Source organism: Sus scrofa, chromosome 4 (genome assembly GCF_054392235.1).
Source record: "Sus scrofa isolate SSC_HxYL_T2T_F1_AM1 chromosome 4, Sscrofa_HxYL_maternal_Yorkshire_Landrace_v2.0, whole genome shotgun sequence".
Classification (NCBI taxonomy): Eukaryota; Metazoa; Chordata; class Mammalia; order Artiodactyla; family Suidae; genus Sus; species Sus scrofa.
The window spans coordinates 33,630,178-33,656,746 of record NC_139386.1 but is presented as its reverse complement, the minus strand read 5'-3'; the positions used below and the strand labels follow the sequence as shown (position 1 = coordinate 33,656,746).

General features: G+C 39.2%; 1 protein-coding gene across 5 annotated transcripts in view; it reads left to right on the top strand.

Annotated features, from left to right (window-relative positions):
* DCAF13 (DDB1 and CUL4 associated factor 13) overlaps positions 1-20,668 on the top strand; it is an 82,735-nt gene extending 62,067 nt beyond the window's left edge. The window contains exons 14-16 of one of the 5 annotated variants that reach the window (XR_014843530.1): positions 778-861; positions 16,676-16,744; positions 18,922-20,668. The gene's annotated coding sequence lies outside the window, so the exon portion shown is untranslated. Of the gene's footprint in view, positions 1-777; positions 862-1,093; positions 3,502-16,675; positions 16,797-18,921 lie in introns of those variants that run through there. The other 4 variants (XR_014843532.1, XR_014843531.1, XR_014843529.1 and 1 more) reach the window with 4 other exon arrangements.
* Positions 20,669-26,569: the final 5,901 nt, after the last annotated feature.

The following is a 26,569-nucleotide window of genomic DNA, read 5'->3' as shown; positions in this document are numbered from 1 at the left end:
AAAATTTTGATTTTAGAATGTGGAAAAGATTTGGAAGCTTATTAAAATAAAGTGACTTGATGGTAGAATCAGCCATCTAAGTGAACAAAAGAAAACAGGGCATCTGACACTGTGCTATCTCAGGAATGGGAGACCCACACCTGTATCAAGTGTCAGTAAAAGACAGCATTTGGCTCGGAGACAACCATCGACCAGATGAGGTAAACCAGGAGATATCTCCTGGGCTCTTATTTACTCTTAGCCCTACTGCAGAGGGATAAAAACCCTGCCCGCATGCACTGCAGTCAGATGAGGGAGAAAGAGGTGGCCCACGTTGCAGATAATAAGCATTTCATAAACATACACTTGGTACCAGCAGTGTAGGCAGAAATTGACATGCAGGCCTAAAGGAGCAGGTGGAATGGGAGTGGGGTTGAGAATTGGCTTTTTTTTTTTTTTTTTTTGAGAATAGCCACACAGAAAAATGGCCACACTATGTCTTTCATCTCAACCGTTTCTCAGTCTTGATTTCAGAGGGCTGCTTCTACATCTCATCATGGTTTTAATGAAATTGTTGAAAAATTATTGAAAAAAAGCCAAACAATAGTTGATGCCTAAAACCTTTTATCTCCAAGCCAAACTGGGAATTCAGGTTTCCCCCCTGCCTCCTCCAATTTCCTTCCCAAACACAAACACATGCATGTGCATGATAGTTAAGCTGTATGTAGTCCTCTGTAACTTTTTTCCCCCACTGCGGTGTCACTGATATTCATCTGTAAATGTTTCCTGTCCCTGTAGAGTGGCCCTGTTTGGACACCCGGTACGCTCCACTACACATAAACTGACACACAGGCAGTGGATGTTCATGGAGAGAAGCCATAGGTGGGTGTGAACTTCCCTTGTGTTTTCAGGGTTCTAAATGCTCTCACTAGCCCTCAGCCTTTAGCAGTTCATTAAAAAATTAGTTGTAATCTTCTTACCTGCTTGAAGCATCTGGAGTTTCTTCCTCTTGTGCTCTGCTGCAAGTGAGCCAATGTTCTCCACCTCTCTCTCCTTGAAAGTTTGTCCTTCTGTGGTTTTCAATGTACTTTTTTTTTTTTTTTTAACCCTGCAGTCTCAGCTGTTTGATGAGTTTAAGAAAAGGTATGGTTGTTGTTTATCTAGCTTTTTCTTTTTACTAAGGTGGAAATAATATTCTTTCCAGCTCTCTGCATCCTAGATAGAAGTGGAATTGTATTTGCCTTGAAATATATCTGATTTGGACTGATGGCAGGATAAGCATGCAGTTATTTCTAGGCTGTAGTTACAAATGTGAGACATAAAAGTTCAGGTGTCACCTGTAGATGTGGTCATCAAAATTGATAGAATAGATATTTTAAGGGGAAAATAAACTGGGGAAAAAGAGCTAATAGTTGGAGACACAGAATGAAATCATTGAGCCTACAGTAAAAAGGATGTTTATGCGTATGTGAATGTTTGATGGGAAGTGGATGGTTGAACAAAATAATAATTATATTTTCTTTATGGTCTGATGCTATTCCAGTTTTATATCTGATTTCCTGCTACCTATGCCTTTTAGTTAAGCACAACTGTTCCTAGAAAAGCATCTGAAAGTTTTCCCTCTCTTCCTTCTCAGCTAATTAATATTGACACGTCCTGGCTTTATCAGCAGAGAAAGGAATCACTTTCTTTTATTTTTTTCCTTCGCATTTCTTTAATTATTTAAAGTGGTGCTGTTCCATATAGCTAAAGATTAACAACAGCAACAACAAAACCTAATGGTGATTCATTCATTTTCTCCACCAGAGCCACATCTCAGCCCAAGGGCTCATGATGGCAGCAGCATGAGGTTAATTCTGGAATCACAGGCTGCTTGCTTAAGAATTTTTAGTTTCAGTGCTCTTCTCCTTTGGGTGGGGAGCTCCTACTGATTGTATATACAGAATGACAGATTGAGAATTAGGCTGTCTATTTGGAAGCTAGATATTTTGAACAAAATTAAGGATAGTGTAGGTTGGGTGGAATAGGTTGAAATGACACTCCTACTCCTTGACAAAGCTCTTAAAATATACACACCTATACATACAGACTAGATAATAAAGTCAGAATCCACCCTCAAGAACAAGGTAAATCTCCAAACATCTGCAGTGTCTCACTACTTTTCCTGCAATAGCAGTGTAGTATGATAATTAAAGTAATGAAGGCTCTGGACTCTGCGTTTAAATACTGGCTGCATCACGCACTAGCTGTGTGACCTTGAAAAGTTATTTGTCTTTTTTTTTTTTTTTATCTTTTTTGTCTTTTTTGTTGTTGTTGTTGTTGCTATTTCTTGGGCCGCTCCCGCGGCATATGGAGGTTCCCAGGCTAGGGGTCGAATCAGAGCTGTAGCCACCGGCCTACGCCAGAGCCACAGCTACGCCGGATCTGAGCCGCGTCTGCAACCTACACCACAGCTCACGGCAACGCCAGATCCTTAACCCACTGAGCAGGGGCAGGGACCGAACCCGCAACCTCGTGGTTCCTAGTCGGATTCGTTAACCACTGCGCCACGACGGGAACTCCCCCTTGAAAAGTTATTTGATCTCCCCAAGTTTCAGTTTCCTCTCATGTTATATAAGGGTTAATAAGCATAATAAACACATATCAAATATATGGTATGCATGGTGTTTATTCACTTATTTTTTATTTTGAAAGTGCATACAATTCTTTATTTAGACAATAAAGTATATATAAATGTTTATTTTTGATTTAACAAGTTGCAAGAAGGCCCAGAAGAGGGTATTCAGACTTAGTCTCCAAAGCATATTATTGCCAAGATCTGCTCTAAGCACTTTACAGATATAACTTATTCAGTCCTTCTCAAAACTGTATTAGGTCAGTACTCTTTTGGCCACACTCATTTTCTAGAGGGGGAAACTGAGGCACTGTTAAGTTAGGTAACTTGCCCAGGGCCACTTAGCTCATAAATACTGAAGCTGAGATGTGAACCCTAGCAGCCTGGCTTCACAGTCTACATTCTAAACAGTCCACAGTCCAAATCCAAGGACATTATATATATTAACTCATGAAAAGCTCACCCCCCCCCCGAGATAAGTACTATTATTATCCTCATTCTATGTGTGAGAGAAGTTAGGTAATTTGCCCAGGATTACATAGCCAGCTAATGATGGGGCTGGGATCCATCCCAGGCAAATCTAGTTCTAAAGCCCAGAGTCAAAATCATTATATGGTATCTCTTCTCAGTAACAGTACCTACATCAGAGCAGTCTTGTGAGAATTAAATGGAATATAGTATTTAGAGCACTTAGCTGGAGCTCCCGATGTAGCACATCAGGACTGGTGGTGTCTTGGGAGGACTGGGGCATGGATTCAGTCCCCGGCCTGGCACAGTGGCTTAAGGGTCTGGAGTTGCTGTGACTGAGGTTTGGTTCTCGTCTGTGGCTCAGATTTGATCCCTGACCCGGGAGCTCCATGTGCTGTGGGCGACCAAAAAAAAGAAAAAGAAGAAGAAAAAGAAAAAAAGCACTTAGCCTATTGCCTGGCACCATTCAGGTGGTATTTCTCTCCTCCTCCTTCTTCTCCTTCTTCTGTTATTAGACTCTGACGGCCTGTGGCCTGAGGAGCAATTGCTGTGAGGTAGGAATAGCAGGGATGTATAAGACTGGACCGGATATGTGACGCCCTTGCTCTCCTATTCTCTCCTCCTAAGACGAGGGTCTTTGTTGGATAATCCTTGCATCTCTTTTTATTTACCTCCAAGGCCTAACTGCAATAGAGAAGGTGACTAGATATCAGAAAAAATTGTAGGGAAAGAGAAAGGATCATAAATGTTTTGCTGGGAGTTTTAAAACTTGATAGAAGTCCAGTCTCTCTTAACTGATGGCAAGCTAACACAGAATAGCACACCGTACTTCCTAAATGATGCCAAGGCCAGTATAATGGTAGAAGGTTTTGTTTAATCTTTACTTTGTGCCAAGTACTTTTCTAAGTGCATATACGTTCATTTACTTATTCCTCAGAAGAGCCTTATGAGGTGAGTGCTATTATTCTATCCACCTTACAGATGAGGAGACTGAGGCCACATAGTAAGTGGTAGAGCTAGGATTTGAACCCACTTTGGCTCCAAGCTCTTTTTTTTTTTTTTCTTCCTCTTTTTTAGGGCTGCACCTGCAGCATATGGAAGTTCCCAGCCTAGGGGTCGAATTGGAGCTGCAGCTGCCGGCCTACACCACAATCACAGCAACACAGGATCGGAGCTGCAGCTGTGACCCACACCACAGCTCACAGCAACACCGGGTCCCCCACCCACTGAGTGAGGCCAGGGATCAAACCCGCATCCCCATGGAAACTAGTTGGGTTCCTTACCCCTGAGCCACAAGGGAAACTCCTCCAAAATCTAAGCTCTTATGTTCCTCTCACCTTAGTACTAGCTTTAACACTCTTAAAATATTATGTACTGCTGATGTATCTTGTGAAGGAAACAAAAGATTAAATACATAATTTAAAATACAAAGGTAGGCATTTTTGATGTAATTGTTTTAGAGGCCTCCCAAATTAAGGATGCCTCCTGTCTCTCTCCATTAAATTGCACTTTGTTTCTTCTACCTATAATGCTTTCACCCCTTCACCAAAGGTGAGATTCTGTTTTGTTTTGTTTTTTAATTTGTCTTTTTATGCACCCATGGCATATGGAAGTTCCCAGGCTAGGGGTCAAATCAGAGCTGTAGCCGCTGGCCTACACCACAGCCACAGCAATGCCAGATCCTAGCTGCATGTTTAACCTACGCCACAGTCCACGGAACGCCAGATCCTTAACCCACTGAGCGAGGCCAGAGATTGAATCTGCATCCTCATGGCTACCAGTCAGATTCCTTTCCGCTGAACCACGATAGGAACTCCAAAGGTGAGATTCTTTTTTTTTTTTTTTAATGATTTTTATTTTTTCCATTATATTTGTTTTACAGTGTTCTCTCAATTTTCTACTGAACAGCAAAGTGACCAAGTCACACACACACACACACACACACGCATATATATATATACACATACATATTTTTTCTCACATTATCCTCTATCATGTATGTTCCATCACAAGGGACTAGATAGAGTTCCCTGTGCTGTATAGTAGGATCTCATTGCTTACCCATTCCAAATGCAATAGTTTGCATCAAAGGTGAAATTCTTGATGAAATGTTCTCGATCTATTTGGCAGGGCTTGCTTGGCAGTGGCATGGATAGAGGTTTCTTCTTGCATCCACAGCCAAGCCTGAGGAAATAGTCAGATGGGAGGTACTGGGGTGTTGTCATCCTCTGCTTTTTTTTTCTAGGACAGAAATTGTTGGTACATACTAGCAGCCAATGACCACGTCATTGTGCCTTATTTGGTATCCCAAGAGAGCAATTTCTCCTAATTTATTTGTGAAGAAATACATATAATACATATATTTATATATACTAGAAATATATAATATAATGTATTGTAATACATGTCATTCTATATATGATATGTAAATTGTATATAATATTACATATACATCTCTCAAAAGACCAAGCATGCAGGATTTGTAAACAACACAAAGGAGATTTAGGGAATTTGTAGGTCTTACATGTTTTCCTTTCTCAGTGGGAATAGACAGCTTATTTTTCTTTTGGAAGAGGCACAGAAATATTTACTATACCTTTCTAAATAGCAGTAGACAGTAATCATGGTCTGCCAATCCCATCTGCTTCTCAACAGAACAAAGCTTTGTGAAGCATCTGCCCCCTCCTGTAACAAATTTTCATAAGGGTTTTACATAACTGCATGTTTTGCTTGTTCACAACTTGGTGGCCCTGGATTGAAAACTCTATGCTGATATGTAACACATTGATTAATGCATTTTCCAAACTCATGGCCAGCTCAGAAAATTTCTAAAAATTAGATTTTACAATCTATAGGTATAAATGTATACTATTTTGTAATATTTTCAGAGATGCTAGTGAAGGATTTGAAAAATTCAGAGAGAGTATAATGCTAAAACTCTCTCTAAACTATTTGGATAGTTGTGGTTATTACTGATGTGAATTTGTTTTTTTTAATTTTTTTATTTTATTTATTTATTTATTTATTTTGGTCTTTTTTTTTTTTTTTTTTTTTTTTTTTTGCTATTTCTTGGGCCGCTCCCGTGGCATATGGAGGTTCCCAGGCTAGGGATTGAATCGGAGCTGCAGCCACCGGCCTACGCCAGAGCCACAGCAATGTGGGATCCGAGCCGCGTCTGCAACCTCCACCACAGCTCACGGCAACGCCGGATCGTTAACCCACTGAGCAAGGGCAGGGATCGAACCCGCAACCTCATGGTTCCTAGTCGGATTCGTTAACCACTGCGCCACAACGGGAACTCCTGAATTTGCTGATGCTACCCTGATGCTATTAGTAAATTCTTTGAAGGTAAGGTTTTTATTTTGTAACTCATAGTGAGCCTAAAGAGAGTAATTTGGATGTATATGATACTTTATTAATATTTGTTGAACATGTGAATGATTGAATAAATATAGATATGGATGGAGAGAGAGATAGATCCTGTTGGTTCCTTATCCTCAAGGTCCAAGGTAGCATCCATATCATCAGCAGGATACAGGAAGGTCTATAGGAATACTGAGCCAAGAGCAAACTCTAGGTGTCTCTCTCTTTTTTGGGGGGTATCGGTGGGGGGCAGTTCCCAGGCCAGGGATTGAACTTGTACCACAGCAGTGACCCCGGCAACAGTGACAGTGATGGATCTTTAATCAGCAGCACCACAAGGGAACTCCTCCAAAAGCTGCCACAGGATGTTCCCACTTATATTCCATTACCCAGAGCCTAGCCTCACAGGTTACATAAATGGGGCTGGAAAATGTTATCTTTATCCTGGGTGGCTGCATGCCTAGCTGAAAGTTCTAATGCCAAGTAAGCAAAGAAAATGGTTGTTGGGGACAACTAGCAATCTCTCTGCATCTTCAAAGTGGTACCTTTAAAGTCATTTCAGTTAAAATTCATTTAATTAAAAGTTTTATTTTCCATGATATTAAAAAACCTAACTTTCATGTGTGATATAACTATATAAAATAATTATCTTAGAATGGAAAACCACTTGATAAACACATTTTTCACTATTACATTACTTCAGTTTTCTTTTAATATATAAGAGAACCCTAACCATGCCTTTTATTACAAAACTATCCTACCTCCAAGCAATATTTAAGTGAAAAACAAAATATTGTTTGTTTGTTTATTTATTTATTTATTGCTTTTTAGGGCTGCACCCATGGCATATAGAAGCTCCCAGTCTAGGGGTTGAATTGGAGCTACAGCTGCCAGCCTACACCACAGCCACAGCCAATGCCAGATCTGAGCCAAAGCTCCAACCAACACAACAGCTCATGGCAATGCCGGATCCTTACCACTGAACCACAACAGGAACTCCAAAATATTGTTTATTTTTAAAAATATGGTAAATTTTTTCCCCAGAATACAATCCAAAGTCACCAAATTATAACTTTGTCTCATTTGTTTAACACTGAAATTGCTTAAGAAATAAAATGTTACAAACAGAATAGAAAAAAAAACAAATGAATTTCATTTCCCCATTATTCATGGTATTACAAAAATATGCACATGGGTTAGAGGAAAGGGAGGGATTAAAAGAGCACAGAGGATTTTCAGGACACTGGAGCTAGTCTATGGGATATTATCATGGTGGATACTTGTCATTATACATTTGTCAAAACTCATGTGATGTACAACACCACAAGTGAATCGTAATGTAAACTGTGGGTGATAATGATCAGTGTAGGGGGTCATCAGCTGAAACACATCTGGGATGCAGATAATGGGGAGGCTGTACATTTATGGGTAGGAGCAAAGGGTATAATATGAGAAATTCCTGTACTTTCTGTTTGTTGCTATGAACATAAAACTGCTCTAGAGCAGAATTTCTTTTTTTTTTAAAGTGCATAGTGTCAAAGTCAAATTTTTTGAATCAAATAATTTTTTCATTTGTTTAACATATATTTACTGCTCTCCTACTGTGTCCTAATTATAGCAGAAGATAGAAGTATCTTTAGGAGCTTTTAGAAACACCTAGGAAATCATGTGTTTGGAGATAAGACTTCTTAGGGTCAAGAAGGTTGAAAACTCAGGTATTATTATCTAGAAACTGAAGGAACACGCTACTATTTGAAGGTAGAAGAGACCAGGCTCATCTCTTACGTCAAAAAATTTTTAAAGTCAAATTTGCTTTTTTTTTTTTTTTTTTTTTTTTTGTCTTCTTGCCATTTCTCCGGCCACTTCCTCAGCACATGGAGGTTCCCAGGCTAGGGGTCTAATCGGAGCTGTAGCCGCCAGCCTACGCCAGAGCCACAGCAACGTGGGATCCGAGCTGTGTCTGCAATCTACACTACAGCTCATGGCAACACCGGATCCTTAGCCCACTGAGTTAGGCCAGGGAATCGAACCCAGAACCTCATGGTTCCTAGTTGGATTCGTTAACCACTGCGCCACAAAGGGAACTCCAAGTCAAATTTGTTTTTAAAAATAAAATTTTACAGGGGTTCCTGTGGTTGCTCAGCAGTTAACGAACCCGACTAGTATCCATGAGGACTCGGTTTCGATCCCTGACCTCCCTCAGTGGGTTAAGGATCTGGCATAGCCATGAACTGTAGTGTAGGTTGCAGACATGGGTTGGATCTGGCGTTGCTGTGGCTGTGGTGTAGGCTGGCAGCTACAGCTCCGATGCAACCCCTAGCCTGGGAACCTCCATAAGCCAAGAGTGCAGCCCTAGAAAAGACAAAATATAAAATAAAATAAAATAAAATAAAATAAAATAAAATAAAATAAATGAAAAAATTTTTACATATATGAAAGTAATTTTTAAGACCTAAAGGATATTGAATTCTTAGGTGAGAAGCTAAATTATTGTAACAAAGATAACCCTGAATACGATGGTGCAAGTAAAACAGAAATTAATTTTTTCTCTTATTTAACAGTCCAGGAAGGTGGGTAGTTCTGCTTTAAAGGGTCATCCAGGGACCTATCTATGATGCTACCCCTAGTCCTCTAAGGTGTTTTTCTTTTCTGTATGGTTGAAATTGGCTCACCACCAATAAGCCCATATTTCAGCCTGAAAGAAGAGGAAAAGAAGAAAGAAACACCAAGCAGCTTCCTTTTAAGGACATAAGTTGGAAGGAGCAATGCCTCTCTTTTCACATTCCACTGGCCACTTTAGCTAAGAGAGGAGCTAGGAAACCGTCTTTAACTGAACAGTAAGGAGGTTCTCTCACCAAAAGGAAAAGAAGAATGAATACTGGGAACTAGTGTCCTATCTCAGGTACTGAAGGCTGATTCTTACCTATCCATTCCTATTTAAGAATGAGGCATTAAGTACCTGATTTGAAGATTGCTCTGTGGTAGTTAGTGAGCAGTGTTGAGGAGGAATTCAGCTTCACTGTGGGTTCATTGACAGCTTTTTCCTTGTATGTGTAAATTCCTAAATGTCACTATTTGTAGAGCTTTACTCTGGGACTGTTCAGTTTTTCCAGAAAATAGTTTTCCAGTTCTGCCCAAGGACAGATGTATTACTTTCCTTAGGACTTAGATAATAAACTACCCTAAACTGGTGGCTTAAAACAACAGAAATCGGGAGTTCCCATCGTGGTGCAGCGGAAACGAATCCGACTAGGAACCATGAGGTTCCAGGCTTGATTCCTGGCCTCGATCAATGGGTTAAGGATCCCGTGTTGCCGGGAGCTTGTGGTGTATGTCTCAGACCAGCTCAGATCTGGCTTTGCTGTGCCTGTGGTGTAGGCCAGCAGCTATAGCTCTGATTGGACCCCTAGCCTGGGAACCTCCATTTGCTGTGAGTGCGGCCCTTAAAAGACAGAAGACAAAAGTCAAAAAACAGAAACAAAAACAAAACCACAGAAATCTATTCTCTTAGAGTTCTGGATGTTGGAAGTCAAAAGTCAAGGTGTCATCAGGGTCCTACTCTGAAAGTTATAGGGAAAACTCGTTGTTTGCCTCTTCTTATTCTTATAATAAACATTTCTTCTATTAAAATAATTTAAAAAGCTAAGTAGTACTGAGTTAGTAGGAGAATGGCTAAACTATTGTATCAAATATACCTCCAAGTACAATGGCTCAAGATTAGCCATTGTATTTGATGGCCTCAAGAAATCCTTGATTGATGCCTCCTAGCAATCCTTGGATTTCCTTGTTTTGTAGCTATATCACTCTAGCCTCTGCCTCCAATTTTATTATATTTGTAGTTGTACAACCATCATCACAACCCAATTTTACAGGATTTCCATCCCAAACCCCCAGTCCATCCCTCTCCCTGCAACCTCTCTCTTTTGGTAAACATAAGTGTTTCAGAGTCTGTGAGTCAGTTTCTGTTCTGCAATAAGTTCATTGCATCCTTTTTTTAGATTCCACATATAAGTGATAGCCTATGACATTTGTGTCTCACTATCTAACTAATGTCACTTAGCATGATAATTTCTAGGTGCCTCCATATTGCTGCAAATGCCATTATTTCATTCCTTTTTATGACTGAGCAACATTCCATTGTGTATATGTATCACATCTTCTTTATCCACTCCTCTGTCAGTGGACATATAGGTTGCTTCCATGTCTTGGCTATTACATATAGTGCTGCAGTGAACATTGGGGTACATGTCTGAATGATTTTGGAAGAAGCTATTAATAATGGTTACCTCTGTAGAATGGAACTGGAGATATGGTGGCTGGGGATAAAGAGGAAACTTTTTAATTTTCTTTTGCCATGAATTTAGTTTATTTTTAAAAGCTATTAACATAAATAGTAAAAATCTTAAACTACGTAAATACTGTATGTATTTCTAAATTTGTACAAATTCCTAAAAATTTTTCTTAAATCATAACTTTCAAATTTAAATTTCAGTTTTTCTGTGAGTCAAAGTTTGAAAGAATAAACAATGGCCCAACACATTTTATACACTATTGGAGAAAAAAGGGAGTTAAAAAAATGGTTCATATCCTCAAGTAGCTTATAATTCTAGTAAAGCATTAAAAAAGGAAATGTTTCTTATTTGCACTAACTCTAAGGATAGAATGATTTCTGAAATAGGATGAATCTAAAAACAAACGAACAAACAATGGGAGTTCCCATCATGGCTCAACGGAAACGAATCTGACTAGTATCCATGAAGATGCAGGTTCGATCCCTGGCCTTGCTCAGTGGGTTAAGGATCCTGTGTTGCCATGAGCAGACATGGCTTGGTTATGGCATTCCTGTAGCTGTGGTGCAGGCCGGTGGCTACACTTTGATTCAGTCCCTAACCGGGGAACCTCCATGTGCTGAAGGCGTGGCCCTAAAAAGACAAAAAGAAAGAAAGAAAGAGGATGAATCTACATTGTAAGAGCCAGAGTAACTGAGAAAGGCCTCATTCTAGCAGAGGGATTTGAACTGAACTTTGAAAATAATACAATTTAGTGGAGAGGGCAGCAGCAAGGTCGTTTCAGCAATATACTGGCACTAGCACAGGCATTAAAGCAAGAATACACTTGGCATTGTAGGGGAAGTGCCTAGATGGATGTCCTTCTCTGAAATGAGTATATGTTTTAGGCAGTTCTGGGAAGTAAAATTTATACAAGTAGGGTGAATTTGGATTGTGGGCTCTTACTTCTCAGAACGAGAAGCTTGGCTTTGATACTCCAGGCATTGTAGATTCTTGAGAGGCTGAGTAGAGACATGATGAAAATAATTATGATTAATATTAATCTGCTAGCCTTAAAGAAGACAGATTGAGGAGGGTGAAATAGCAGGGGAGGAGGAAAGAAAAAAGTGAAAGGAGAGAAAATGGTTAAAGTAGGAGGATTTAGTGATGTAAATAGATATAGGGGACTCAGTGTCAAAGGTCTCTTTCTTTTCTGGTCTATTAGCCTAGAAAAATTTATAAAATTGCTCTAGGCAGCACGGTTAATTGGTTGATTGAAGCTAATGAGAACCTTATTTCTCCATCCTTTCTGGACATCTTAGGTGTAATCTCCTCCCTTCAAATTTAGGGGTGGGTGTGTGTGTGTGTGTGTGTGTGTGTGTGTGTGTGTGTATAAAGATTTTCCCCCAGCCATTTCTTTTGTCATTTTTTTCTCAATTATATTTGTAAAGACCCAACCCACAATTTCCCCTGATCTCAATGCTATTTCTCTTTTATTTTTAACTCCTCTAAACTTTCCTTAGCTGAATTTTTATATCTTCTTTTTCTATTTCTCAATTTTATTTTAACTCTGTTATTTTTAAAATTTTAAAATTTTTATTTACTTTTTGCTTTTTAGGGACGCACTTGTGGCATTTGGAGGTTCCCAGCCTAAGGGTTGAATCGGAGCTACAGCTGCTGGCCTATGCCTCAGGCCACAGCAATGTCAGGTCCGAGCCACATCTTCGACCTATACCACAGCTCACGGCAACACCAGATCCTTAACCCACTGAGCGAGGCCAGGGATCAAACCTGCATCCTCACAGTTCTAGTCGGATTCGTTTCTGCTGAGCCACAATGGGAACTCCTCATTCTTATTTTTCTAAAAAAAGAAAATGAAAAGCTTAATTAAAACTAAAATGAGAGTGAGCTAGAATTTGAAAATGTGATGTTTCATCACTTACCAGAAGTATTTAATTTTTTTCAATGCTTATATTAACAATAAAGACTAAAAGCAAAAGGGAAAAAGTCCTGAATATTTTAAATGAGGAAAATCACATTCTTAGCCTTAGATGTTTTACTTTCAGGTGTCAGGTTTTTAGAGTTAAAACATTGCCTATCAATTGTTGGTTTATTGGCAGGGCTTATTGATGTTAATTAGATTCAGTAAATATTCAGTGATGTAGAAGGCACTATGGTAGAGAATAGGTAAATAATAGGGCATTTTAGCCTCAGGAGTTCAAAAGCCAGTGGGGGAAACAGAACATTTTTGGGGGGCGGGTATTTTATGGCTGTACCCACACCATATGGAAGTTCCCAGGCTAGGGGGAATCAGGCTGTAGCTGCTGGCCTACACCACAGCACAGCAACATGGGATCTGAGCTGCATCTGCAACCTACACCACAGCTCAGAGCAACTCCAGATCCTTAACCCACTGAGGAAGGCCAGGGATTGAACCTGAGTCCTAATGAATACTAGTTGGGTCCGTTACCTCTGAGCCACAATGGGAACTCCCAGAACAACTATTGAGACCATTACCCCAAAATGCATTTTTAAGGTTTGAGAAAGAAAAAGTGCAGTAGTTATCTGCCTACTTACTGTTCATTGAATAGCAAGTTTTTAGAAATGAGGTTTTTTTTTTGTTTGTTTTTTTGTTTTTTTTTTCTGTGACATGTTAATTCTCAGCCCTATACTTTGCTAGGTTGCTCTGGTGAATTTAACTTTATAAATAGACTTCATTTTATATAGCATTATTAGGAGTATATTTAATGGAGAGAAAAAAGCATTAGATGAGTACTAATGATCTCAGTTTATAAATAAAAGATTGTGTCATAATTGGACAGCTGGATTTGCTTTCTTCTTTTGAAATGCAATGCTTCAAGAATTTTTCTTAATTCATATCATTAATATTTAAATTAAAAATATGAATTAAAAATTAAAATGCCAGCCAGCTGCAGATTTACAAGCAACAGTTATACTGTGAAGCCTTTATTATTAGAGACATTAGATACTCAAATTTCAAGTCATAACACTTCAATATAACATAATGTGTGATTTCCATTAATAAAATATTTTATATAGAAATAGCAAAATATTTTTATACAAAGCGGTGTGTCTGTCATTACTTCCACTTGCAAAAGATGAAGGCTGTCAATGATGAGTCCTGTTTGCAAGAGTATCCTGGGTTCTAATGGTTAGGGAAGCAATAAGGAGGTCAAGGGCATAGTTATAAAATAAATGAATAGAATGTTTTCCCAGTTTCCAGATGAGGGGAAACACTTTGCAAGATCCAAAGGAGGAGTTCCTGTCGTGGCTCAGTGGTTAACGAACCCAACTAGAACCATGAGGTTTTGGGTTCGATCCCTGGCCTCGCTCAGTGGTTTAATGATCTGTCGTTGCTGTGAGCTGTGGTGTAGGTCACAGACACAGCTCGGATCCCGCAATGCTGTATCTCTGGCTTAGGTTGGTGGCTGCAGCTCTGATTAGACCCCTAGCCTGAGAACCTCCATATGCCATGGGTGTGGCCCTAGAAAAGACAAAAAGAAAAAAAAAAAAAAAAAAATCCAAAGGAATAAGAAACAAATTGAGACTGTTAAGGCTAAGAAAGCTACTTGTGGAGGCTTATATATAATCATCAAACACAGATTAGAAAATCATGTTGGGTTCAAATCTGAAAGGAGAAATGGGATTCTGTGGCGTCCTGTTTTGGGGAGCAAAACTGCCTAAATTATTTTTCCCATGGATCCATTACTTAAGCTGTTCCTCTCTCCCAAAAACAGTTCTAAAAGGTGTGATAATCTTTTCTACCCACCCCACTTCTTTCAACTATCTCATTCCTCTTTCCAAATATATAGCACTGAATCCACCATTCAACTGTTTTATCCTTCATTGAGTACTCTCTGTATGTGCTCAGTGCCAAACAGGAATATAATGTTCCTGACTTCAAGGAACTTAAAATCTCTTAGGGAGGCAATACATATACATAGTATAAAGCAAATCAAGGCAGTGTTTATAGAAACTAACATCATCAAAGATGGAGTTTTCAGTTGGGCCCTAGGAATGGTGGAGTGGACATTCTTGGCTCAATAACCAATATTCATGACTTGTTTTCCCATTATTAACAGTATTCAGACTTTACTTGAATAATGTCTTCTAGTATAAGCTCAAGAATTTAGGGGAACCTGATCCCACTTCAGTCTTCAGGAAGAGCTGTGGTTGGTTTAATCTAATTGTGGGCACATTCCATTTTCCCTGGTCACATCATTATCTGATTGGGGCTGAGGGTGGAGGAGTGGGAGGAGAAGACAATAATCCAATCAAGGTGAATTTTAGGACTCTTGTTTGGAGTGCTGTGAAGAACTCTGTTTGGCAACAGGGTGCATGGATGTGAAGCCTGGAACCACTAGGGCCATTTTTTTCAGGTCATAAATCAGCCTTAGGGCCAAGGAAATATACAGAGAGGAAATTTTCTCAAGAGAACTGCAAAGAAACAGAGGTAGAGCCACTGGATCAAGCCAGTCTGAAACCTGCCTTACCACTAACCCTTATGATTTAACCTAGCTTTTAATTTTTTTTTCATGTAGCTGAAAGCCTTCTGATTTCAAACAAATAGACAAAAGAGGCTGAGGTGTTCTAGGCATAAGTAGTATTGAAGAGAGACAAGTAAGCCAGAAAAACCTTGAAGATAAAGAGTAGACCAACCTGTTGGGGGTGGAGGTTCTACAGAATGTAATAGTAAGGACAAGTGAAAAAAACATGGTTCAGCGGGTTGAGAACCCAGCTAGTATCTATGAGGATTCGGGTTCCATCCTGGCCTCATTCAGTGGGTTAAGGATCTGGCATTGCTATGAGTTGCGGTGTAGGTCACAGGTGTGGCTTGACTCCCATGCTGCTGTGGCTGTGGGGTAGGCTGGCAGCTGCAGCTCTGATTTGACCCCAGCCTTGGAATTTCCATATGCCTCAGGTGTGGCCATAAAAATGAAAAAAAAAATTAAAATGTAAAAAAAAAGTAGTTTACAGGTAGATGTAGAAAAAATTAAAACTCAGGCTACAGATTTTGTTTTGTTGGCAGGGTCCATTGATGCATTTCGATTGGGAAATGTAAGAATAATAACAATTTATAATGTGCCAGGGATATATATGTATTACCTCATTTAATTATTGAATCTTTAAGGAGGTGATATTTCTTTCCCTGTTTGACACGTGAGGAACATGCTGAGTAACATGGTGGGTAAGTGGCAGAGCTGAGATTAGAATCCTTGCATTCTGATTTTAGAGCTGGCATTCTTAACTATTGCTTTAGTCTACCTCCTTAGTGTCATAATAAAAGTGGTATTTTTAAAGAGGTTAATCTGGGCAGTTCCCATTGTGGTGCAGCAGAAACGAATTAAACTAGTATCCATGAGGATGCAGGTTTGACCCCTAGCCTTGATCAGCAGGTTAAGGATCCGGCGTGGCTCTGAGCTGTGGTGTAGGTTGCAGACGAGGCTCTGATCTGGCATGGCTGTGGCTGTGGCTGTGGCATAGGCCAGCGGCTACAGCCCTGATTCAGCCCCTTGCCTGGAAACCTACATATGCCACAGGTGTGGCCCTAAAGAGACAATAAATAAATAATAAATAAATAGGAGTTCCTGTCGTGGCTCAGTGGTTAGCGAACCCGACTAGGATCAATGAGAATAATGCAGGTTTGATCCCTGGCCTCACTCAGTGGGTTAAGGATCTGGCCTTGTGGTGAGCTGTGGTGTAGGTTGAAGATGTGGCTCAGATCCCGCGTTGCTGTGACTCTGGCCTAGGCTGGCAGCTACAGTTCCGATTGGACCCCTAAGCGTCGGAACCTCCATATGCCGAGGGTGGGGCCCTAAAAGCCAAAAAGACCAATAAATAAATAAATAAATAAATTTTAGAAAATAAAAAATAAGTTGATATAAGTGAAAACTAAATAGTCAACATTCTTTTTCTGCTGATGTAGTAAATATGACAGTTATTTCTGCAATATTTATTTCAGTGTTCACCTTTTATGTGGCAACCATGTAGTTTGTGTGGGTGAAGCCTCTTGCTGCATTGATGGATTCAGGTTAGTCAGACCTAAGTCATCAGCACATGGACTGCCTTGGCTGCAGAGATGAGTAAGTGCTCTAATCAGTGCAGCTTAGAACTTCTGTTGAATGGATATGGGAACAGACTAGCTTAGATATGACGAGACCCCGATTGTGTGCTACAAGATCCCGAATGAAACTGAGTCCTTGATAAAACATGGCTAGACTGCTGGACCATTAAATTCTGAAACCTTACCCACTTCTGGATTTTCTAGTTAAATGAGCCAGTAAATCTCCTTGTTTGTCAGTTTGTGTTGAATTTTTCTGTATACACCACTGAAAGCATCCTATGAGGTAAAGCATTCTTTCTCTATTAGTAAGCTTACTGTTGCTTTGGGGGAAAGTCCTGGAATAGACTCTACTTTGAAATCTCTGTATTCAGTTTTTTGTTCTTTTTTGTTCCTAACCCTAGCCCTTGACAATTGTATTCATGACATTGCACAAGGCTTTTAAATTGAGCCTTATTTATTCATTGCTTACATATGGGGAATAATATATCTGTAATCATTCTCACAGACTTACTTACACATGAGCTCATTTTCTCCAGGGTGTTATGATCTTGAGACATCTTCTGGGATTTCCAAACCTTGGTCTTGTTTCTTAAAGGAAAATGATGTTTTGAGTCTGCCAAGATGTCCTCCCCTGCAATATGACTTTCAAATATTCTCATTTCGTAATTCATTGTCACATTTAAAAAAATACTAAGCTATCTTACAATACGAAAAGGATATATTCCAAAAGAAATAAACAAAGAATAAAGACAATGGGATGTTTTTCATAATACCAAATCCTTGCCGTACAGAGGCCTAGCTAATCCTCTATTAGTGCTGTCCAATAGAAATTTCTTTTAAGATGAAAACGTTCTTTATTGGTGCTGTGCAAAATGATAGCCATTAGCAACATATAGCTATTGAACCTCTGAAGTGTGACTAGTGTAACTGAAGAATCGAATTTTTAATGTTACTTAATTTTAAGTAATATAATAATAAATTAATATAAATATAAATTTAAATAGCTACCTGTGGCCAGTGGCTACCATGTTGGACAACATAGCTCTAGATTAACCTCATACCATCACAGGGTTAAACAGAAAATTGGTGAAAGATTGCCATAGCCAAACAAGTATACTTTTAGTCTTTTCTTATCTTTAGGATATAGTTCAACATTGATTTAATGAGATTTTATTCATTTAAATCAGATTAAGTGAGACTACTGGATTCTTTGTGTTAACTCCTCTCTTTCCCTCACCGGTCACGGCTGATTGGTCGCTAAGTCTTATTTTTTCTACATCTTATGAATATCTCCATTTCCATGGTTCAGGTCCTATCTGATCTTTATTATTTTAATGGCTTCCCAAGTTTTCTCTTTACTGTCACTCCTGCTTCTCTCCATTTCACATCCTATATGTTCATAGAGTAACCTCTCCTAAAAACAATCTCCACCATATACTTCCCTGCTTTAGAATACACTTGACACTGCAATGTGGTCCATGGATCAGAAGTATAGGAGGCATCTCTTAGAGCTCGGTAGAAATGCAGAATCGTGGCTCCTGTCGTAGCTCAGTGGAAATGAATCTGGCTAGTATTCCTGAGGATGCAGGTTCTACCCACCTCACTCAGTGGGTTAAGGATCCTGCACTGCCATGAACTGTGATGCAGGTCGCAGACACAGCTCGGATTTGGCATTGCTGTGGCTGTGGTATAAGCCAGTGGCTACACTACAGTTTGACCCCTAGCCTGGGAACCTCCATATGCTGCAGGTGGGGCCATAAAAAGACAAAAGAGAAAAAAAAAAAAAAAAAAAGGAAAAAAAGAAATGCTGTATCTCAGTCTCCACCACAAACTGATTCAGAATCTGCACTTTAATGAAATCTACAAAAGTGACCTTTATGCACATATAAATTTGAGAAGGACTGTTGCAGGATGACATCCAAACTCCTTAGCATATCTTAGAGGTTTTGGCTCTGCTAAGTTTCCAGCCTCATCTCCAACTGCCCCTTCCCAGTCTCCTAAAACCCAGTCATAATAAATAATTTGCCATTCTAGGTAATCATCTTTGTTCCTCTGCCTAAAAACATTTTTCTCCCTGGTCTTCAAGACCCGTTTTTCTTTCTATGGTTTCTCATAAGAGGTATATCTTCTTTGTATTCCCACAGAATTTACATCTTACAGGATATACCACAGTGGACTGTATTTGTGTGCCTCTCGTGCTACACTGAACTTTTTGAGGTAGGCATTAATTTTTATATAGTTATGCTATTCTCAGTAGTTCCCAATACATGCTTGTAGTTTGAGTGATATGTTTCAGAAGCATTAGATAATAGTAGTATTTCTTAGAATAATTACATTTGAAAGGTAGAAAGAATTGCACTGATCACCTTGTAGAGGATTTTTATTTTACAAGAGGAAAACTGAAGTCCCTAAATGTAAATGACTTTTCCTAAATTATTGGCATGGTGACATTTCTCTGTATATCCTAGGCACCCCATAAAATATCCAACCATTAAATATGATAAACTTCTTTTTCTATCTCTGGTTTTGGATGAACTAAATTTCCCTTGACTAAGTAAGGTAAAGACTCTAATAAACTTTTATTATTGATCTCTTCTGCTAATCTTTTCCTCACCTTTCCCTTGTGCGAAATGACAGGACTCTTCTATCTCCCTTTCAGTTCAGTGTTATATGACACTAATCAGAAAGATAGTGAAGTAATTAGGGATGCAGTACCATCAGTACACAGCTGATAGTAAGCCTTGCATCTCCTTTCATCAGATCTAGGATGTGGTTTCTTGAATTTCACACTGTCTGGCAGAGTAAAGGACATGGTCAAGAGCAGTTGGATCAGGCACCATCTAGATAAGACCAAAACAATCCTCGTAGGCAGAGGGAGACATCTGAGGTATACAGAAGCCAGTGCACGTTGTGAAAGATAAACCCACCCTTTGTCTCTAAAAGCCACAATATTGTGGGAAATCTTGGATTGTAGGCTATTCCTAAGTGATTAATTTTGGCCAGACTTCTATAATCCTTTCCTACAGGCTTTCAAATAAAAACTGTTATCTTTTCTTCTAGTTAGGAAGCTTCACGTGACTCTGTCTTCTTTGTACTGTATTTCATATTATTTTGATGACTTCCGTATCAATTATTATGCTTGTTTTACAAATTCTAGGCAGTTTGATTCATTTTGCCATGATTCATTGTTATAAGATGGCTCCATTTTCCTGGTATTCTTTTTAGCTTTTTCGAGATGGGGTAAAAATCTTGTCCTAGGGGAAAATGTCTAATCAGAGTGATTTACTTTTAAAAAATGTGCTCTTTTGTAATGGAGAAGTCATTAACTATTTCTAACAAATTTATTAAATGTCTAGCATAATGTAAGGTAATCATAGGGTGGTTATGGCATAGACCTTTCTTTGGGGAAATACTGTTTGAATTTTATAGAAATTTCTGTACCCATTCTATATATATTGTGCACCTGAGCCTAATTCATGTTACACTAAATATAATCTGGCCATAAAATTTGAGGTGCAAACTGAGATACTCTGAAAGAAGCTGGAACTAATAATTATACCTGATCGATAGATTAAATAAGGACTGTCCTGGGCAAACTGGAACATATGATCACCTTAACTAAAATTAGTTTTTGGGAGTTCCCGTCGTGGCACAGTGGTTAACGAATCTGACTAGGAACCATGAGGTTGCAGGTTTGATCCCTGCTCTTGCTCAGTGGGTTAATGATCTGGCGTTGCCATGAGCTGTGGTGTAGGTTGCAGACGTGGCTCGGATCCTGTGTTGCTGTGTCTCTGGCAGTTAGCCTGGCAGCTACAGCTCCGATTAGACTCCTAGCCTGGGAATCTCTGTATGCTGTGGGAGCAGCCCAAGAAATGGCAAAAAAAAAAAAAATTAGTTTTTGTTTGTTTCATTTTAAGTATTGTAGTTATTATGCAGCAGGTTGGGTTAAATATAACTATTTTATGATGCCTAATATATGCTAGATAACTATAATAAAATGTACTCACTTTTTTTAAGTCAGGGAAATAGAACATATACATATAACCATATTAAAGAATTGTTTATAGTGGCATGAAGACTAGACAAAGCGTCTGGAGGCCTGGTTTGAAAACTTGCCTTGAAATTCAGTTTCTTCCTTTGGTCAGATCTTTTAACCTCTCAGGCTATTTTCTCAGGCTGTAAAATGTAATGATACCTATTCTTTACAGGGTGTTGTGAGAAGGTGGTAAAAAATGTGAAAGCAGCTAACATAATATCCATCAAATAATGAATGCTTGATAAAGGGTTATCTGAGTTTGTTGATTTTCTAGTATAATAAAAGTCAGTCGGAGTGGAAGTTAGAGACTTTTATTTTCTTTCAAAAAATTTTGTTATGGAGTTCCCATTGAGGCCCAGCAGGTTAAGAACCCGACATAGTCTTATGAGGATATGAGTTTGATCCTTGGGCTAACTCAGTGGGTTAGGGATCCAGCATTGCTGCAAGCTCGGGCGAAGGGCGAAGACGTGGCTTGGGTCTGGTGTTGCTGTGATTGTGGTGCAGGCTGGCAGCTACAGCTCCAATTCAACCCCTGGACTGGTAACTTCTATATGCCACTCATATGGCCGTAAAAAACTTTCATTATGAAGAATTTTTTATTCTGTTCCATGGCCAATTTTGCCCCATTTAAACCCTCATATTATGTTGAAGCAAGTCTCAGATATCACATAATATCACCTATAGATATTTTAGTATGTATTACTAGGGATTCTTTTTAAAAAACATTATTATAATAACATTATTAACGTAAAAAAGGAACAATAATTCCCTATTATCATTAAGTACCTGGTCACTGTCCAGATTTCCAGTTCTCTTATGAAAGTTTTTCCACTCTCTCTCTTTTTTTTTAATCAAAGTCCAGGAATTCTATGGTGCAGCAGGTTAAGGATCTAGTGTTGTCACTACTGTGGCTTGGGTTGCTGCTGTGGCTGGGGTTCGATCCCTGTTCCCTATGCCGTGGGCAAGTCCAAAACAAACAAATCAAAGTCCAAATAAGGTTCACAAATTGATGTCTTTTAAATTTTATTTAAAGTATAGCTCCTCCCTCCATCTCATTTTAGTTTTTTTCCCTTATTTTTACTGAAAAAACTGGGTTTTGCCCTGTAGAATGTTCTATAGAGTGTTCTACAGATCACAGTCCCATGGTGTAGTTTAATCATGGAATAAAGTTTGATTTTAATACAAGTATTTTTCAAGTAAGTTCTATAAGATACACATTTTTAATTTTGTATGGTACCTCATACATTGTGTCTACTCGTGATATTTTTTTCCCTTTTGGCCACACCTACAACATTTGTAAGTTCCTGGGCCAGGGACTGAATCCCAGACCCAGCTGTGTCTTATGCCACAGCTGTGGAAACGCCAGATCCTTAAACCACTTTGCTGGGCCAGGGATCAAATCTGCACCACCACAGAGACAATCCTGGATCCTTAACCTGCTGCCCCACCTCGAGAACTCCTGCTTGCAGTTTTCAAAGATCATTATGGATTTCCTACAACATGCCTGAGTGGGATAGAAGCCCTGTGATAAAGAGAGCAGAGACTAGAGTTGAGACAGACTTAACTGTGAATTTTGGTTCTGCCACTCACTAGGTGTCTGAAGTAAGCCTCACTTTTTAGGTTTCTAAAACGGGGTTAATATCACAGTGGGGCATTATTAGGATTCGGTAAGTGGAGTTCTGAGTGTGTTTTCTGACACACAGATGCTCTTAAGAGCTATTAATATTTTTTATAATGATGATAGTAAAAGTTGGCCTTGAATTTACCTTGAATTTGGAGAGATGAGAGAAACACAAAAAATTTAAATAAGTGTAGATGTTATAGTGAAAGTGGTCATGGAAAGTGAGACTTAGGGTAGAACTTGATGGAAAAATAGCTCTGAGAAGGGATTCACTCACTTTTGTTATATACCTGTTACTCTGCAAGGTTTTGTAAGCCCACCTGTTCAATCCTCACAACCACACTATGAAGAGGCATTTCTCACCAGGTCATGGTGAGAAGACTGAGGCTCTAGGAGGCTCACTACCTTGCTCCAGGTCACCAGTTAGTGGGGGACCATGGTGCCGTTAACTATGTTCCTCTCTCCTGAGTATTTTCTATAAATTGCTATGTGGTTCTAGAAGATTTATAAATTCAGGTTTGTTTTTTTTTTTGGCAAGACAAGTTCACAGATTGTATAGATTTTCCATCAGGAAGCGTGTAATGATGCCTGGTTGATTATCTTTTAAAATGTTAGCAGCTGTTGCTATTTAATTGATATTTAATACCTGGATCCATTTGTTCATTAAGGGTTTCATATTTATTTCTGATCTCATAAAATTCACTTGTTTTTTTACTTCTTTTTTTTTTTTTTGTTGTTGTTGCTATTTCTTGGGCCGCTCCCGCGGCATATGGAGGTTCCCAGGCTAGGGGTCCAATCGGAGCTATAGCCACCGGCCTACGCCAGAGCCACAGCAACGCGGGATCCGAGCCGCGTCTGCAACCTACACCACAGCTCACGGCAACGCCAGACGGTTAACCCACTGAGCAAGGGCAGGGACCGAACCCGCAACCTCATGGTTCCTAGTTGGATACGTTAACCACTGCGCCACGACGGGAACTCCGTTTTTTTACTTCTGAAGGTGGTCAGAGTTGTAGTTAAGATGAAGATACAATTAAGAAAATATTTACATCATTTATGCCTATATGTCCCAACCTCCAATATTGTCCTATTAAAGATTGCTAGGAGTGAATAAAAATAGTAATAACTTCATAATGCTATAAATGAAAGATGATTAGGATATGATTTTCCCAGATCTTTTAAAATGGCTCTATGGGTTTTATGACATAATAATTAAGAAATAACCTCCTGTATTGCTAGATACACAAAAAGTAATTAATAAAGCTTATCTACACTAACATCCACTAAATTTTTCATTACTTCTTGGCTTCAAATCCCAATAATTAAACTGTACTAATATCTTGCTTCTTTTCTAGGAACAAATAGTGTATTCTTTCCCTGATGCTGTGCTCTTTTGTTATCACTAATATAATACTCTTATTTTGATTTTAAATGACATTATGACCTTATAGCTAAGCACTTTGAGTTACTTTTCCAATAACACTGATTAACTTTTGATGAACCCCAGTCATATCCTTCCACTCAGTTCCTGGTCAAGAAATTACATGTTGTCATCTGACAACTGGCAAAGATTAACAGTCAGCTGTGGCCACTGCACTGACTGACTCACCCAGGGATTTAAACCATGACCTTGGCCTCATTATCATGCTGTTATAATCTACTGAGCAAAATAGCCAGAAAAATAAATTTGGAAGACAGGAAGAAAAAAAAAATCTGCTATTTGTGTCTCCAAGCCTACACACTGTACATCTGTGTTCTTTCAGTAATTCTATTATCAGGTGTTTTGGATATAGATGAGGAACCGAAGGCAGGATATTCTGAAAATCAAAGCTGATCATGTCAGTTTTCTGGCTAAAGGAACCTCTACTGCCTGCCTAATGATTATAGGACAAGTTCAAATTCTTTAGCCGAGCATACCTTGCCACAGTCTGTTTTCCCAACTTTATCTCTTGCTACAACTCGCTGCCTCCCTCTTTTCATATTCCAATAACACTGATTTTTCTCATTATTTAGTGACTGCTCATGTAACTGAACAGTGCGTATACTTATCGAGTCTTGGTAATCTATGAGACAGTCTGATAGGCTCTGGGGAAGCTGGCATGAAAGGCATATTCCTTGCCCTTAAAGAATTCATGGTCTAGTTGAGGAGACAGACTGGGAAATAAATGGCTCCAACACTGTGTTACAAGTGCTATCTGTGAGCAGGGTATGTACAGTGTTAAGAGAGCCTGGGGCACACAGGTGGAAGGAGGAAAAAGGGAGGGATGAGCACCTGGTGCAGAAGACAAAGAAATTAACTGACTTAACTGACAGGAGAGGAAGGTTATGGGAGAGGGAGCAGAAAGGGTGATCCAAGCTGAGGGAATAGAAAGTCACAGACAGAAACCTTACATATTCAGTAAAGTGCAAGTCATTTGTCACAACCGAAGAGAGGTGTGTGTTGGTAGGCTGTGTTGGAGATAAGGCTACAGAAGTAGGCAGGGGATGAATCCTAAAGGAATCCATATTTACCTTGACAAGGGGTTTAGCGCTTACTTCTTTGCACCTGTCTTTCCCTCTTTTGAGGCTGCTGTTTCCTTTTCTCCCACCCAACTTAAACCAGTGATGACAGATTCTCTCCCTAGAAATTCATTCAACAAGTATTTGTTGGAATACCTACCATGTACCTAGGTGCTTGGGATATATTAGTAAAAATCCTACTCTGTCCTTGTGCTTCTGTTCCCGTGGGGGAAGTTAATGATAAACATAGTAAGCTGGGATCTTATTCAGCTTGGAATAAAAGTAGAGTTGGAGAGTGGCAAGAAGTGCTATGGAAAAAAGACAAAGCAGGCTAAGGTAAAGGAGATTGGAGTATCTGGAGGAGCAGGAGGGGCAGGCTGGAGTATTAACTAAGCAGAAATTTGAAGAAGAGGAGTCAGCCAAGTGAATATCTTGGTCAACAGTGTTTTGGGCAGAAAGAACAACTAGAGGAAAGCCTACAAGAAAGTAGAGTAGTAGATGAGGTCAGAGAGGTTAAATGGGACTTGCAGGCTGTTTAAGGAGTTTAGCTCTGATGGAGATAAGTGGGGTTTTGATCAGTGGAGTGGTATGATCTGACTAATGTTTTAGGAGGCTTTTTCTTTATGCTGCGGTACATAAAGACTGTAGAGCCACAAGGATAGAAGCAGGGAGATCTGTTGGGAGAAACTGTAGAAATGCCAACCATCTATGTATGTTCCTGTGCAGCAGGAGATTGTAATGATTCTAAGAGTTGTGAGGCAGCCAGATTATTTTAGCAGAGTACTGAGTCCTCAGTAGATTCTAGCGATGTGATTATTTTATGATTTTAGTTTACCTCTGCCTCCTATAGCTTATTTAGTAGAGTACAAGAAATTAGTAATTTACTTAACATGTGAAAATGAAAGTCCACAGACTTACAGGCTTCACAAACTTATGTTCCTACAGGAACAAAGAAAGGACTTGGATTTATTTTAGAGCTTAAGGAGTTTGTGGCCTGTCAAGACCTTGAGAATTCAATGATGAAGATGGCTAGTTACTTCTAAAGCTAAAGAAGAACAATGCATTTTCAACTAACTTAGCTGTGTTCATATGTTTGAAGGACATGCTCAAGTAAAACATGATGCCATACAGGATATAGTGAGATGCGCTAAACATTTTAGGTAAAACACTAAACCAGAATAGACAAAACACTTCTCTGTTTTTATTGTACTAAGTTCAAAAGATAGAGATCTTTGGAAGGTATTTTACTTTTCGTTCTCAGCATAGCAATCGTACTTTAAATTGGGCCTACTTCTTTGAAAAATAGCCCATTTCAAATTCTACGGCATATATTATGTTCTATCTATATGTCATATAAATACTGTGGCAAATTTATATTGTGAAAAGGTGTTGAATCAGGGTAGATGATTTTAAGATACTTCCACTGCCAAGGATTTCCTTTAATAGAAAAAACACATGTAGTTTGTAGTAAAGAAATATAAAAAGGAAACACGCTCTGCTTTATTCAGTCCTGTAAGAATTCAGGTGTCCCAGTGATACCAGAGCTCCTGCACATTGAATTTTATATGCTGGTGATGTCTCCAGGCTTGTGAGAGGTGGTAGGGCGCCGGGAGACACAGCCGAAAGCTCCCAGCAT